At 44.1% G+C, this 13,147-nt stretch overlaps 1 protein-coding gene across 1 annotated transcript in view; it reads right to left on the bottom strand.

The window, feature by feature from the left end:
* Positions 1 to 13,147, bottom strand: part of faah (fatty acid amide hydrolase) — a 158,355-nt gene that overhangs the window by 20,121 nt on the left and 125,087 nt on the right. The window lies entirely within an intron of this gene.

Raw genomic sequence — 13,147 nt, 5'->3', positions numbered from 1 at the left:
GTGTAGACAGGCCTAGAAGTGAGAGAGGGATAATAAAATATGCAATGGTCTCTGCCTCAACCAGTACCATTTCATGTTTCAACAACACTCTGTCTGAAGAAACTTCTGCTAACCTCACTACACACTCTGGTGATCATTTTAAATTCATGAACCCTCATCACTGACCTACATCGTTTATCATCACTGCCATCAACCTGGTGAATTTACTACAACAACTTGCATTTATGTAGCACCTTTAACGTAGTAAAACATCTCAAGGCGCTTCACATGAGCGTTATCAAACAAATAATCCACGCTGTATGGTCTCTACATCTTTAATGCTTTCTATAATGCCTTGCCCAAATTGTACTTGGTATAACTGTGGCCTAACCAATGTTTTGTATAAGTCATCACTACTTCTTCATTCTTGTTAACTATATCCTTACTTACAAAATCTATAATTCTACTGGTAATTTTAATGGCTTTATCTACCTGCACTTTCAGTTAAATGTGTATTCAAACTCCTCGGCTTCTGTGCTAATTCACACCCTTCAGTATCTTTCCAGGAAATGTATATACCCATTTCTTGTTTTTTTTTTTAATTACTTTTATTAATTACACTTATCCACATTGAATTGCATTTGCTTCCACATTGAATTGCATTTGCTACCTGCATGTTGATCTGTTAACCTGTTTATGCCATTCCGAAGTCTTTACAGTCCCCCTCACTTTTTGCCACACTTAGATAGTCATAGAGTTATACAGCACAGAAAGAGGCCCTTCGGCCCATCGTGTCCACGCCGGCCATCAAACCCTGTCTATTCGAGTCCCATTTTCCAGCACTTGGTCCGTAGCCTTGTATGCTATGGCGTTTCAAGTGCTCATCTAAATGCTTCTTGAATGTTTTGAGGGTTCCTGCCTCTACCACCCTTTCAGGCAGTGAGTTCCAGATTCCAACCACCCTCTGGGTGAAAAAGTTTTTCCTCAAATCCTCTCTAAACCTCCTGCCCCTGACCTTGAAACTATGCCCCCTGGTTATTGACCCCTCTACTAAAGGGGAAAAATTCCTTTCTATCTACCCTATCTATGTCCCTCATCATTTTGTACACCTCAATCAGGTCCCCCCTCAACCTTCTCTGCTCTAAGGAAAACAACCCCAGCCTGTTCAGTCTCTATTCATAGCTGAAGTGCCCCAACCCAGGTAACATCCTGGTGAATCTCCTCTGCACCCTCTCCAATGCAATCACATCCTTCCTATAGTGTGCCGACCAGAACTGCACACAGTATTCCAGCTGTGGCCTAACTAGCATTTTGTGCAGCTCCATCATAACCTCCCTGCTCTTATATTCTATGCCTCAGCTAATGAAGGCAAGTATCCCATATGCCTTTTTAACCACCTTATCTACCTGTCCTGCTGCCTTCAGGGATCTATGTACATGCACACCAAGGTCCCTCTGATCCTCTGTCCTTCCTAGGGCCCTACCATTCATTGTGTATTCCCTTGCCTTGTTAGTCCTCCCAAAATGCATCACCTCACACTTTTCAGGGTTAAATTCCATTTGCCACTGTTCTGCCCATCTAACCAACCCGTCTATATCGTCCTGTAGCCGGAGGCTTCCCTCCTCGCTATTTACCACTCCACCAATTTTCGTGTCATCTGTGAACTTGCTGATCATACCTCCTACATTCATATCTAAATCATTAATGTACACTACAAACAGCAAAGGACCCAGCACCAGTGTCCAGTCACAAAAACAACCTTCAACCATCACCCTCTGCCTCCTGCCACTAAGCCAATTTTGGATCCAACGTGCCAAATTGCCCTGGATCCCATGGGCTCTTATCTTCTTGACCAGTCTCCCATGTGGGACTTTTGTCAAAAGCCTTACTGAAGTCCATGTAGACTACATCAACTGCACTACCCTCATCCACACACCTAGTCACCCCCTCAAAAAATTCAATCAAATTGGTTAGACATGATCTCCCCCTGACAAAGCTATGCTGACTATCCTTGATTAATCCTTACCTCTCCAAGTGGAGACTAATTCTGTCCCTCAGAATTTTTTCCAATAATTTCCCTACCACTGATGTTAGGCTCACTGGCCTGTAATTCCCTGGTTTATCCCTACTACCTTTCTTGAATAATGGTACTACATTAGCTGTTATCCAGTCCTCTGGCACCTCCCCTGTGGCCAGAGAGGTTCTGAAAATTTGTGTCAGAGCCCCTGCAATCTCCTCCCTTGCCTCACAGCAGCCTGGGATACATCTCGTCTGGGCCTGGGGATTTATCCAATTTTAAGCCCGCTAAAACCGCTAGTACCTCCTCCCTCTCAATACTAATTTGTTTAAGTGTATCACAATCCCCCTGCCTGATTTTTATGACTACATCGTCCTTCTCCAAAATATTCATTTAAAACCTCACCTACATCTTCCGGCTCTACACACAGATTGCCACTTTGGTCCCTAATGGGCCCGACTCTTTCCCTGGTTATCCTCTTGCCCTTAATATACTTATAAAACACCTTGGGATTTCCTTTATTTTGCCTGCCAGTGTTTTTTCATGCCCCCTCTTCGCTCTCCTAATTCCTTTTTTAAGTACCACCCTGCACTTTCTATACTCCTCTAGGGCTTCCACTGTTTTTAGTCCTTTGTATCTGCCAAAAGCCTCCCTTTTTTTCCTAATCCATTCTTGTATATCCCTTGACATCCAGGGTTCCCTGGGCTTGTTGGTCCCACCCTTGACCTTTACGGGAACATGTTGGCATTGTACTCTCTCTATTTCCTTTCTGAAAGACTCCCACTGCTCTGATGTGGATTTTCCTACATGTAGCTGATCCCAGTCCACTTTGGCCAGATCCTGCCTTATCATATTAAAATCATCCTTCCCCCAATTTATCACCTTTATTTCTGGTCCATCTTTGTCCTTTTCCTTGACTGCCTTAAATCTCACCGAATTATGGTCACTGTCACCAAAATGCTCTCCTGCTGACACTTGTACCCCTTGCCCGGCTATATTCCCTGGAATTAGGTCCAGTACCGCCCCCTCTCTTGTAGGACTTTCTACATGCTGGCTCAAAAAGCTCTCCTGGATGCACTTTAAGAATTCCGCACCCTCCAAACCTTTCACACTCTGACTATCCCAGTTAATATTGGGGAAGTTGAAATCCCCTATTATTTCTACACTTCTGAGATTTGCCTACATATCTGTTCCTCTATCTCCCCCTGACTGTTTGGGGGCCTATAGTACACTCCCAGCAAAGTGCTTGCCCCCATTTTGTTTTTAAGTTCTACCCATATGGCCTCATTAGAGGAACCTGCTAAGATATCATCCCTCCTTACAGCAGTAATTGACTCCCTTGATTAATATTGCGACACCCCCTCCTCTTTTACACACCCCTCTGTCTTGCCTGAAGATTCTATACCCCGGAATATTGAGCTGCCAGTCCTACCCCTCCCTCAACCATGTCTCCGTGATAGCAACAATATCATACTCCCATGTGTTCATCAACACCTTCAATTCATCTGCCTTACTCGCAAGACTCCTTGCATTAAAATAAATGCCATCCAGCCTTGCCATACTCCCTTGTGCCGTTACATATTTGCTCTGCCTTCCAGACTGACTTGTTTTTTCCTCTATATTTGGCAGTGCATCACCCCCTACTATAGCTCCAGTCCGTATCCCATTACATGGGGTTCCTTTCAATCACTTCCTGACTGAAAGGAACTCCATCCATAGAGGAATGTAAAAAAGACACATGTTCTGAAGCAGACATGTTAAATAAAATCAGTTCTAACACTTATTCCAGAGGTTGGGAGGAAGGAGGGAAGAGAGATCACTATGGTTTATTTTTTGAAATGCAATCTGGTCTGATTACATCACTGAAGCAGTCATCTAAAAATCAACATTCTACAACAAAAAATATTGGAGCTAGGATTCAGCAGAAACTTATAGAGCGCAAGCCCAGACATTGCGTGAAATACCAGAAAACTCCTTTCAACTCTGAAATCCAAACTAAATCAATGGAATGTAGTTTTTGTGTTTGCAAATATAAGTTTCCTGCATATACTTGCAAAGAAATTGAAATGAGTCTGGAGTAGACTCAAGCCAGTCCCTAATGAATGCAATTACATGACAGCAAAAAAACACCCATAATTCAGCTCTAATTAGTAAACCCACTCAGTGAATGCACAAGAACAGCCATCAGGGAAATGAAAATGTCTCGCGATACATTAAAGGATGCTTTTATAAGGTGGTGATGAAGATGATTTCACTGGAGCAATATAAAGGAAAGTTCACTCTAGAAGAGTAATATTACACTGGGAGCATGCATCAGGAATTCAGGTGTGCATGTCCCATGATTTTCTGCCCATTAAAATAAATGTACATAAAATCATGGGGAGCACATGCCTGAATTCCAAATAAATGTTCCTGAGTGCATGAAGCTCCATGTTGAGACCTCAAATTCAGAAAATTCCCCTTACATCTAACAGATAATTTACCTAATCTGGAAATGTTTGATGCTGAGAAAAAAGTCGAAAGATGTTCAATTCTTAACACTGACATAACTCACCTTGAACAACATATTGGCCTGGAATTTGCAGTCAGCGGCAAACGAACAGCACTCACCGTTCCTTACGCTTACACGTGCCCACAAAATTTCTGTTGGTTTTCACACTGCGATTTGCGGTTATCTGCGGTAAAAGCAGTGCAGGGGTTCTGGGACTTGTGTCAGCAGAGCGAGTAACTGTGCCTCTTCAGTCATCCTTACTGAGGCACGCAGGGCTAAAAATTCAATTAGGCCCGAAAACGGGTTCAGGGATCGCGACGTGCAATCAGCCTGCGCCCGTTTAAAGTAATGCAGGCAGCATGCAAAATTTGTGCTGCCTGCTAATTATCATTATTGATGCGTGCAGCCCAGCGCGGAGAGCACTGCCGAGTGGCTGAGCGCTCAGCAGGGGACCCAAGATTGTGCGAGGTTAGCTCTCTTTAAGCTGGCCTCCACTTTTAAATGTAGTCTGCACCTCTTAAATGAGGAGGTGCATTCTGTATTCAGCAGCTCATTGAACTGGTTGTCAAGGCAACTGTCACTCAGTTAAGGCTCAACAGGTTAGAGAAAGGGCATCCAGGTTCTCAGACGCAGCACTCGAGGCCTTAGTGCAGGGGATAGGACGGAGGATACTGGTCCTCTACACACAGGACCAGGAAGCCCTCCAGACCCACAGTCAGAAGGCAGTGGGAGCTGTAATGATATCAGCAAATAGAGATGGTATTTGCCTGTTCGATTATGATGCCTTAATAGCATGTTTGCATGTATTGATTGCTTGTGCCGGACCAGCAGAGGGCATGTGACCGAGAGAAGCAAGGCAGTGAGTTTAGTTTCAGTTTCATTCTAGATGCATCACAAGCATCGTGTCTCCTGTAAAAGCTGTATAAAAGAGTTGAACAAGCTTTAGATTAAAAGTCATTCTCTTTCATAAATGTCTCGTCATTGAACCCACAAAGAAATCAATACATGGTGTCAAAAGTGATTGAAAGAGATGAAGAGGAAAAATCTGGTTAAATCAGCTCTCCACAGATTAGCAAGCCAAAAGAGAACATCGTTACTTACCATTAGAGAATAGCTAACGAAGTGAAAAATGGAAGGTTTACTCCCACCGGCGACGCTTCAGTTGACAGGTAATGTGGCTGAAAATTGGAGGAGGTTCAAACAACGTGTGGGGTTGTATTTATCAGCAATCAGAGCTGACGAGAAAAGTAATAATAAGAAATCGTCAGTGTTCTTACATGTCGTGGGTGATGAAGCACTGGAGGTGTATAATAATTTCACATTCGCTGCTAATGGAGACAAAATGAAGCTAGATAAAATAATGGAACAGTTTGATGCCTACTGCATACCTAAACGTAACGTGACGTTTGAGAGGCACAGATTTTTCACATGTGTTCAGAAAACAGGTGAGACTATTGATCAGTATGTAACTGAACTGAGAAACCGAAGCAAAACGTGTGAATTTGGGGGACTGACAGACTTGCTGATAAAAGACAGACTGGTGTGTGGTATTCCGAATAATGGTCTAAGGGAAAGACTGCTAAGAGAGCAAGATCTAGACCTGGGAAAAGCCATAGCACTGTGCAGGGCTACAGAGACTGTGAAGTTGCAGGCAAAGGAGCTGTTCAGTGACAATAGCTGCAACGTGGATGCAGTGAGAAAGAACGGATACAAACCGTTTAACAAAACGAGCACCAATGTGAAAAAAGAGGCGTGGCCAGCGAACGAAAATGAAAGGGACAATCGAAAGACATGTAGTCGGTGCGGTACACAGCATCCGCCAAGAAAGTGTCCAGCATATGGTAAAACATGCAATAGTTGCAACAAAAACAACCATTATGCCCGTTGCTGTAAGAACCAAGCGCAACAAAGCAAGGTCCATACAGTAGATGAAAGCGACATAGAGGAGTTCAATGTAGATGTTGTGCCTGAAAACAAAAAAGAGACTGGATGTTGACACTAAAACTGAATGACATACACATTCCATTTAAATTGGATACTGGAGCACAAGTTAATGTGATATCAGAGACTGATTTTAAGAAAATTAGACCCAGACCAAAGATACATGGAATAAAAGTGAAAGTGACAGGATACTCAGGTACTGATATACCAGTGAAAGGAAGATGCATTGTCAAAGTAACACACAAGGACAGAGAGCACACGCTAGCATTAATCGTGGTGCCAAAGGATGTGCAAGCCATACTAGGTTTAAAAGCCTGTGAGAGACTGAACCTGGTAAAGAGAGTCCTCGTTGTGGAAAGCGAAGGAGAGACAGTCTATGATGAACTGAATGTTGCGTACACACCGGGTAAGCTGATGTATACAGCAGACACGTTGTCCAGAGCTGTTGACCCAGGAGAGCCCGCAAACACAGTGAAAAGACTGAAGTACAAGGCAAAAGACAGTGGAACTGACTTCTACCAAAGCATGCTTGTATACCGCACAATGCCGCTCGAGTGTGGTATGTCACCAGCCCAACTCCTGATGGGACGTCGGCTAAGGTCAAACCTACCCATCCCGGAGAACCTCTTGAAAACGAAAGAGGGGGAGAAAGTGAGGAAGTTCAAAGAGCAACAGAAAGAAAAGCAAAAGTACTACTATGACAGAGGAACACAAAACCTACCTGAACTCCACACTGGTGACCAAGCAAGGTTGAAAGACAAAACAAACACATGGACTCAGAAGGGAACTGTCCTGAGTGAAGTTCAACCAAGATCATACACCATTCAGACAGATGAGGGTGCTGTTCTGAGAAGAAATCGTCGCGATCTTCTCATGGGACCAGCCACAGCAGGTCAAGAGACTGATACTGTTGAACAACCTGATCACACAGCTGAGAACACATCATCTGAGGCAACAACTCAGATTCAAGGACAATCAATCAGAAAATCCTCAAGACACGTGAAGCCTCCTGAGAGACTCATTGAGCAAATTTAAGGACTATTGTTATAGAAGGAAGTAATGTTATCTTATTCTTTCTTCAAGTTCTAGTGTATTGACATATTTCATGTGAACACACAAAGCAAGGTTAAAAAACTTTGATCATGATAATGATAATGTAAGTTCATTAAGTGTTACAGTTAAAATGCAGATTAATAAAAAGAAAACATGTTGTTAGTTAAAAGTAAAATACTTTTGTTTTAAGAAAAGGAGATGTAATGATATCAGCAAATAGAGATGGTATTTGCCTGTTCGATTATGATGCCTTAATAGCATGTTTGCATGTATTGATTGCTTGTGCCTGACCAGCAGAGGGCATGTGACCGAGAGAAGCAAGGCAGTGAGTTTAGTTTCAGTTTCGTTCTAGATGCATCACAAGCATCGTGTCTCCTGTAAAAGCTGTATAAAAGAGTTGAACAAGCTTTAGATTAAGTCATTCTCTTTCATAAATGTCTCGTCATTGAACCCACAAAGAAATCAATATAGGAGCAGATAGCTGAAGCGGTCACTGCCAGCAGTCTTGCTCTGAAGACCTGAATCCAGTGCTGAAAGAAGTTTAATAACTTCATATGAGTGGTTAAGGTCAGTGAATGCATCTTCAAAAGCCGTTTCCCACCAACTGCACCCCTAGCCTCACACACTGCTCAATGCCCCACACCCCCATCACTCACCTACCAACAATCTCTATCAATCACCACTCATACCTCACGTTTATAGCTTCACCTCACCCTCACACACTTATCACTGCAGCACGCCTCACACCAAAAACTCACCTTGCACACACACTGCCAGCTATTCAACCATGACAGGCACATCACCCTAACACATTGCACCACACTCACTGACAGACTTCCTTTCTCTTGCAGGCCAAGGTGGCTCACAACCGCAAACAATGGCAGCTAACTGGCGGAGGGTGGGCAAACCTGCATATCTTGACCCAGATGGAGGAGACCATGCTTGACATTATTTGGAGGGGCCATCACTGAGGTAGTGATCTACAGAACAAGCGGGAAACTGTTCAACCTACATTGCCTCCAGTCCAGATCCAAGGTCGGCCCATCCTCTGTCATCGAATTACAGTATGCAGACGACGCTTGCGTCTGCACACACTCTGAGGTCGAACTGCAAACCATCGTCAACACCTTCACCGAAGCGTACGAGAGCATGGGCCTTACACTAAACATCTGTAAGACAAAGGTCCTCTACCAACCTGCCCCCGCCACACAGTGCTGCTCCCCGATTATCAAAATCCATGACGAGGCCTTGGATAAGGTGGACCACTTTTCATACCTTGGGAGCCTACTGTCAACAAGGGCAGACGTCGATGACGAAGTCCAACACCGCCTTCAGTGTGCCAGTGCAGCCTTCGGTCGCCTGAGGAAGAGAGTGTTTGAAGACCAGGACCTCAAACCCGGCACTAAGCTCCTGGACTACAGAGCAGCAGTGATACCCGCCCTGCTGTATGCCTCAGACACATGGACCATGTACAGCAGGCACCTCTGTGCCGTTATGACTATGACTCTATGATGTGCTGGGTGTGGTCGCACACCAACTGCACATTAAGTAAGTGGTACCCTTTGCAGTTACAGAACATCTCCCCATTGAGATGTGGCGCCTGCAAGGCCACATGTGCAGTCGATGGCACCTTGCTCCATGGGGAAGCCCGATAGCTGGGCAAAGCCACATGCATGATCCTCCTGCTTCTCTCTGTTTAGAGAGAAGACAATAAAGCCCCTTCTCCTGGTACAGCGCCTTTGTGACCTCCCGGATGCAGCATTGGATGGCAAGCTGGGAGATGTTTGCTATGTCTCCTGTTCCAGCCTGGAAGGATCTGCTGGCGAAAAAAATTCAGGGGGTCACCTTGAGGGCCTCTGGCAGCGCTGTTGTCGTCCTGCTCAGAGGCTGCAGGTCTGGTTCCAAGAGGTGGCAGAGCACCTCTTGGAACCTCCTTAGTGAAGCAGAGCAAGCGAACACACTGCTCCTGGCTTAGGTACAGGTAGCAGTAGTGCTCCCTGAAGACCCTAGGTGGGTAAGGCCTCCTGCTGCGAGCCCTCCTCCTCCCTCTGTGAGCAGCTTGTCTTCTTTGCTACCTCTGCTCCATCTGAGTCATGCTGCAGCGCAAGGGGGACTCCAACTAGAGCCCTCATGACTGGGAGCAAGTGGTGTACTCGGAGGCCTTCCAGTCGCAGCCAACACCTTCCCAATGTCCAGCAGCGCTCCCTGAACTTAACAACTTTCGAAATCTCTTCCAGCAATGCAGTACTTCTACAAATTCTGCAAGAGCCAGTACAAAAGCAATAAGCAACTTACCTGCAAGTTGGATGTATCCCTTTAAGTGGCGCTGGCTTGGGAGGGGTCCCTGTGCGTGTTTAAGAGAGGGCATTGAATGGAGCGGTGACGTCAAAAATGGCAAGTCGTGCGTCAATTTGGCGTTACACACCGACTTCACGTCACAATCTGCCTACTCTGCATACTGCCGTCACATGCACGTACCACCCACACTAAGATGGCATTCACCGCAGACCGTGCCAGAAGTGGGCAGAAGCAAGGTGGATGCAATTTTTTTTTTTTTTTTTTTTTTAAAAACAAAAAACGGCCAAAACTACAGGCGCTACAGGGTTGAATTTTGTGGGCGCAGTACCTAAACCAGGAAGTGCAAGTTAGAATATTTAATTCAATGTAAAATTATGTGTAGAAAGTGAAATAAAGAGGGGAAAAAAATCAGATTAAGAGAGAAAGAGAAAAAGTGTAAAAACAAATTTTAATTTTTACATTTTTAAAAAATCTCCAACAATAATTAAAATTTGATGGACTGAGACTCCACACTCGTAAATGTAAATTTTCAGTGCCAGAGCAGTTGTTTGGCAGCAATTAAGACTTGTTTCCGTTAAGCTGCACGGCCACACAGCAAGCTTGGAGGAGCCACGCACTAAACAGGGCAGGCCGTCAGGCTTGCAGGAGTGGCGTTCTACGTGCAGGCACTCGTACATTACGTCTTCAGGCCCGAAGGAACGGGCTTCTACGCGCAGGCACTCAAAAGGTGGTCTGGCCTCAGTCGGGAATCTGCTGTCCCCTACTTGGGGCGGGGAGGGGGGAGAAAGAGACTTTCGTCGCAATCTCTGGGCCTGGAAGGAGAGTAGCAGACTATCGAAGAAATTACCTGCTCTCAAAAAATTCTGTTTTTTTTTAAAGTTTAGACCCTAAATGAAAAAACACAGTGTTCAGTGAGATTGATTGACACACACTTTGCAAACAAAAAATTAAATACAGGACCAAACTGCAGCACTCCTATGTTGATTAGTTAATTGAATGGCAATTAAGTCAGTATTTCAGGCCATGATCTAGCCTAACCGGATGCTGTTAAAGGCATAAGTTATATTTTGGGCTACCAGGTTTTTTTTTCATAGAAGGCTCCACATGCTGGGAATTCAGCAAGGTGATTTGAAGCACTCTTTGGAAGTCTGACAGATTCCTTCAGTTCTTCAGCAAGCTCCTAAGATAGCGATGAAATGAATGACCATAATATATTCTCTTTCAGGTATTGATTAAAGGATACATTTTTTTTAGCAAAGACACCAGGAGAACTGCCCTGCTCTTCCGTGAAAGAAGTCACCCTTATTCACAACCTCGTCAGTTGATAACTGTGTTCACATTTTCGCCTAATACCATGTCGAAGCGAAAGGCAGGAGCCGCCCAGGCATCAACAGTGACACAGAAAAATGTTGTCCAATGGCTTTTGGAAGTTGTGGAAACTGAAACAACCAATGTGTCTGGTAGGGGCCTCTGGAAACTAGGAGACATTTTTCAGTATTCCGTGAGTGCTGGGCGTCGTGTGTAAATTATGTTCTGAAGCTAAAGTTAATGGTGAATTTACAACTGGCAAAAAATGGGTGGAATGGAAATTGGACTCTCTGAAAACGCCACTTAGTTCAAAAAGCTCATGTTGATGCAGTTAAAAAGTTACACAATCGGAAACATGGCTTTGGAATTCACCATTTATTTGCAGAGTCTGCTGAAAACCGACAGAAGCACATTGAACTGAGGAAGGTCAGCGAGCAAATCCGGACAAAATAAAAATTCTGATTGACTATGTGTTCCTTGCTATAAAAAAAAACACATCCATGTTGTCGGTGCAGAAAATTAACGACCAGGTAGCGAGATTTGTCAATGTTCCTTCCAGCTGGAGAAGCAAGAACTATGCTTTTGAATTTGTACAGTCCATCAACGCTGTAATGCAAAACGAGGTATTGGCAGCTGTACGCAACTCCCGAGTGCAAACACTGAGAGTTGACAAAAGCACTGACACTGTTGCGCATCAAATGTTCATCCTATACATAAAGTTTAGAGAGCAGAACAATGTCAGCCACAAGGCTGTGTTTGCTGGCATTATCCAGTTAAGTGCATGTGATGCTCAGAGCATTACAGATGCTATAAAGCAGTTCAATATGGATCACAAACTGGATCTACAGAGAGTGGTGATGCGGACTTCAGATGGTGCATTGGTCATGTTAGGTAGGTGTAACGGTGTAGCTGGCCAGCTTAGAGAGTGCGTGCCACACTTGCTAGAACAACACTGTGTTGCCCATAGAAAAGATCTGGGAATCGATGATGAAAGAAGTGGAAACACTAGTATGAACTGTATATGTAATATTTAGCAGATCATTTGTTAAGAAAGCTAAGTTTGAGGAATTAGCCAGCGTCATGGAAGTTGATGCATTAATATTCAGGCCTTTGAATGAAGTGTGCTGGTTATCACGTAAATTTGCTGTAAATGCCCTTCTCAGGAATTACGATGTACTAATAGACTACTGCAAGGTGGAAGCCAATGATAATAATGAGCCTATAGCGAAGTACTGACTCAAAAAGCTTACAGATCCGCAGTATCGTGTTTTACTGACTGTGCTAGGTGATGTTTTGGGAGAATTGTCTGAATTGTGCCACATTTTTCAAAGTAGTAGTCTCGGTGTCATTGAAGCCTATCGCTATGCAAAGGCCAAAATTGCAAAAATGCGCACCCAGTACCTTGGAGAAGAAACTCACTGGAGTGAGAAAATGAAACAAGAAATGGCACCTCTCGCCAATACCGTCGATACAAGAGGTATTCTCTGTTTCGACTATGTGAACATTTAGATGCTCGATTTCCGGAGAATGAGCTGCAAGAGTGGTCTGCATTCAATATCGAAGCACTGGTTTCAGCCAAATTTCATTATGGCACAGAAAATGTAAGTAAACTCATTCACAAGTACCAAGTAGTCTTGAATCTACCAGTGCAAACTGATGGATCAATAACCGATCGCATCTGCAAGCAGTACACAAACTATAAATTTATCATTGCGGACAAACTGAAAGCAGGCACAATTAGTACAGAGGAGCAGTTTATAGACTTGGCTGGGTTGGTTGATATTTGTGGCACCTTTCAAGCCTCCAGTGCTGATTGTGAGCGTGGCTTCAGGTTAATGAATCAGATCAAAACCAAGTCTCGCAACAGACTGGAAGGTACCCATCGGGACCGTCTTATGGAGGATAAAGTCCTACCTCGCAGCAAGCGAAGATGTCAACCGTGACAGAATTTTCCGTCACTGGAAAACTGAGACAGACAGACGGGAGAGAGTTCCAGCATGACGTAACTGTAAGTCATGTTGAATAAATATCAACCTTATTTACTTACATTGTATATACAG

Source organism: Somniosus microcephalus, chromosome 3 (assembly GCF_052327205.1).
Source record: "Somniosus microcephalus isolate GS21.2 chromosome 3, FLI_Smic_1.0, whole genome shotgun sequence".
In the NCBI taxonomy this organism is placed as follows: domain Eukaryota; kingdom Metazoa; phylum Chordata; class Chondrichthyes; order Squaliformes; family Somniosidae; genus Somniosus; species Somniosus microcephalus.
Note: the sequence above shows the minus strand (reverse complement) of the source record. Positions and strands in the feature narration are given on the sequence as shown.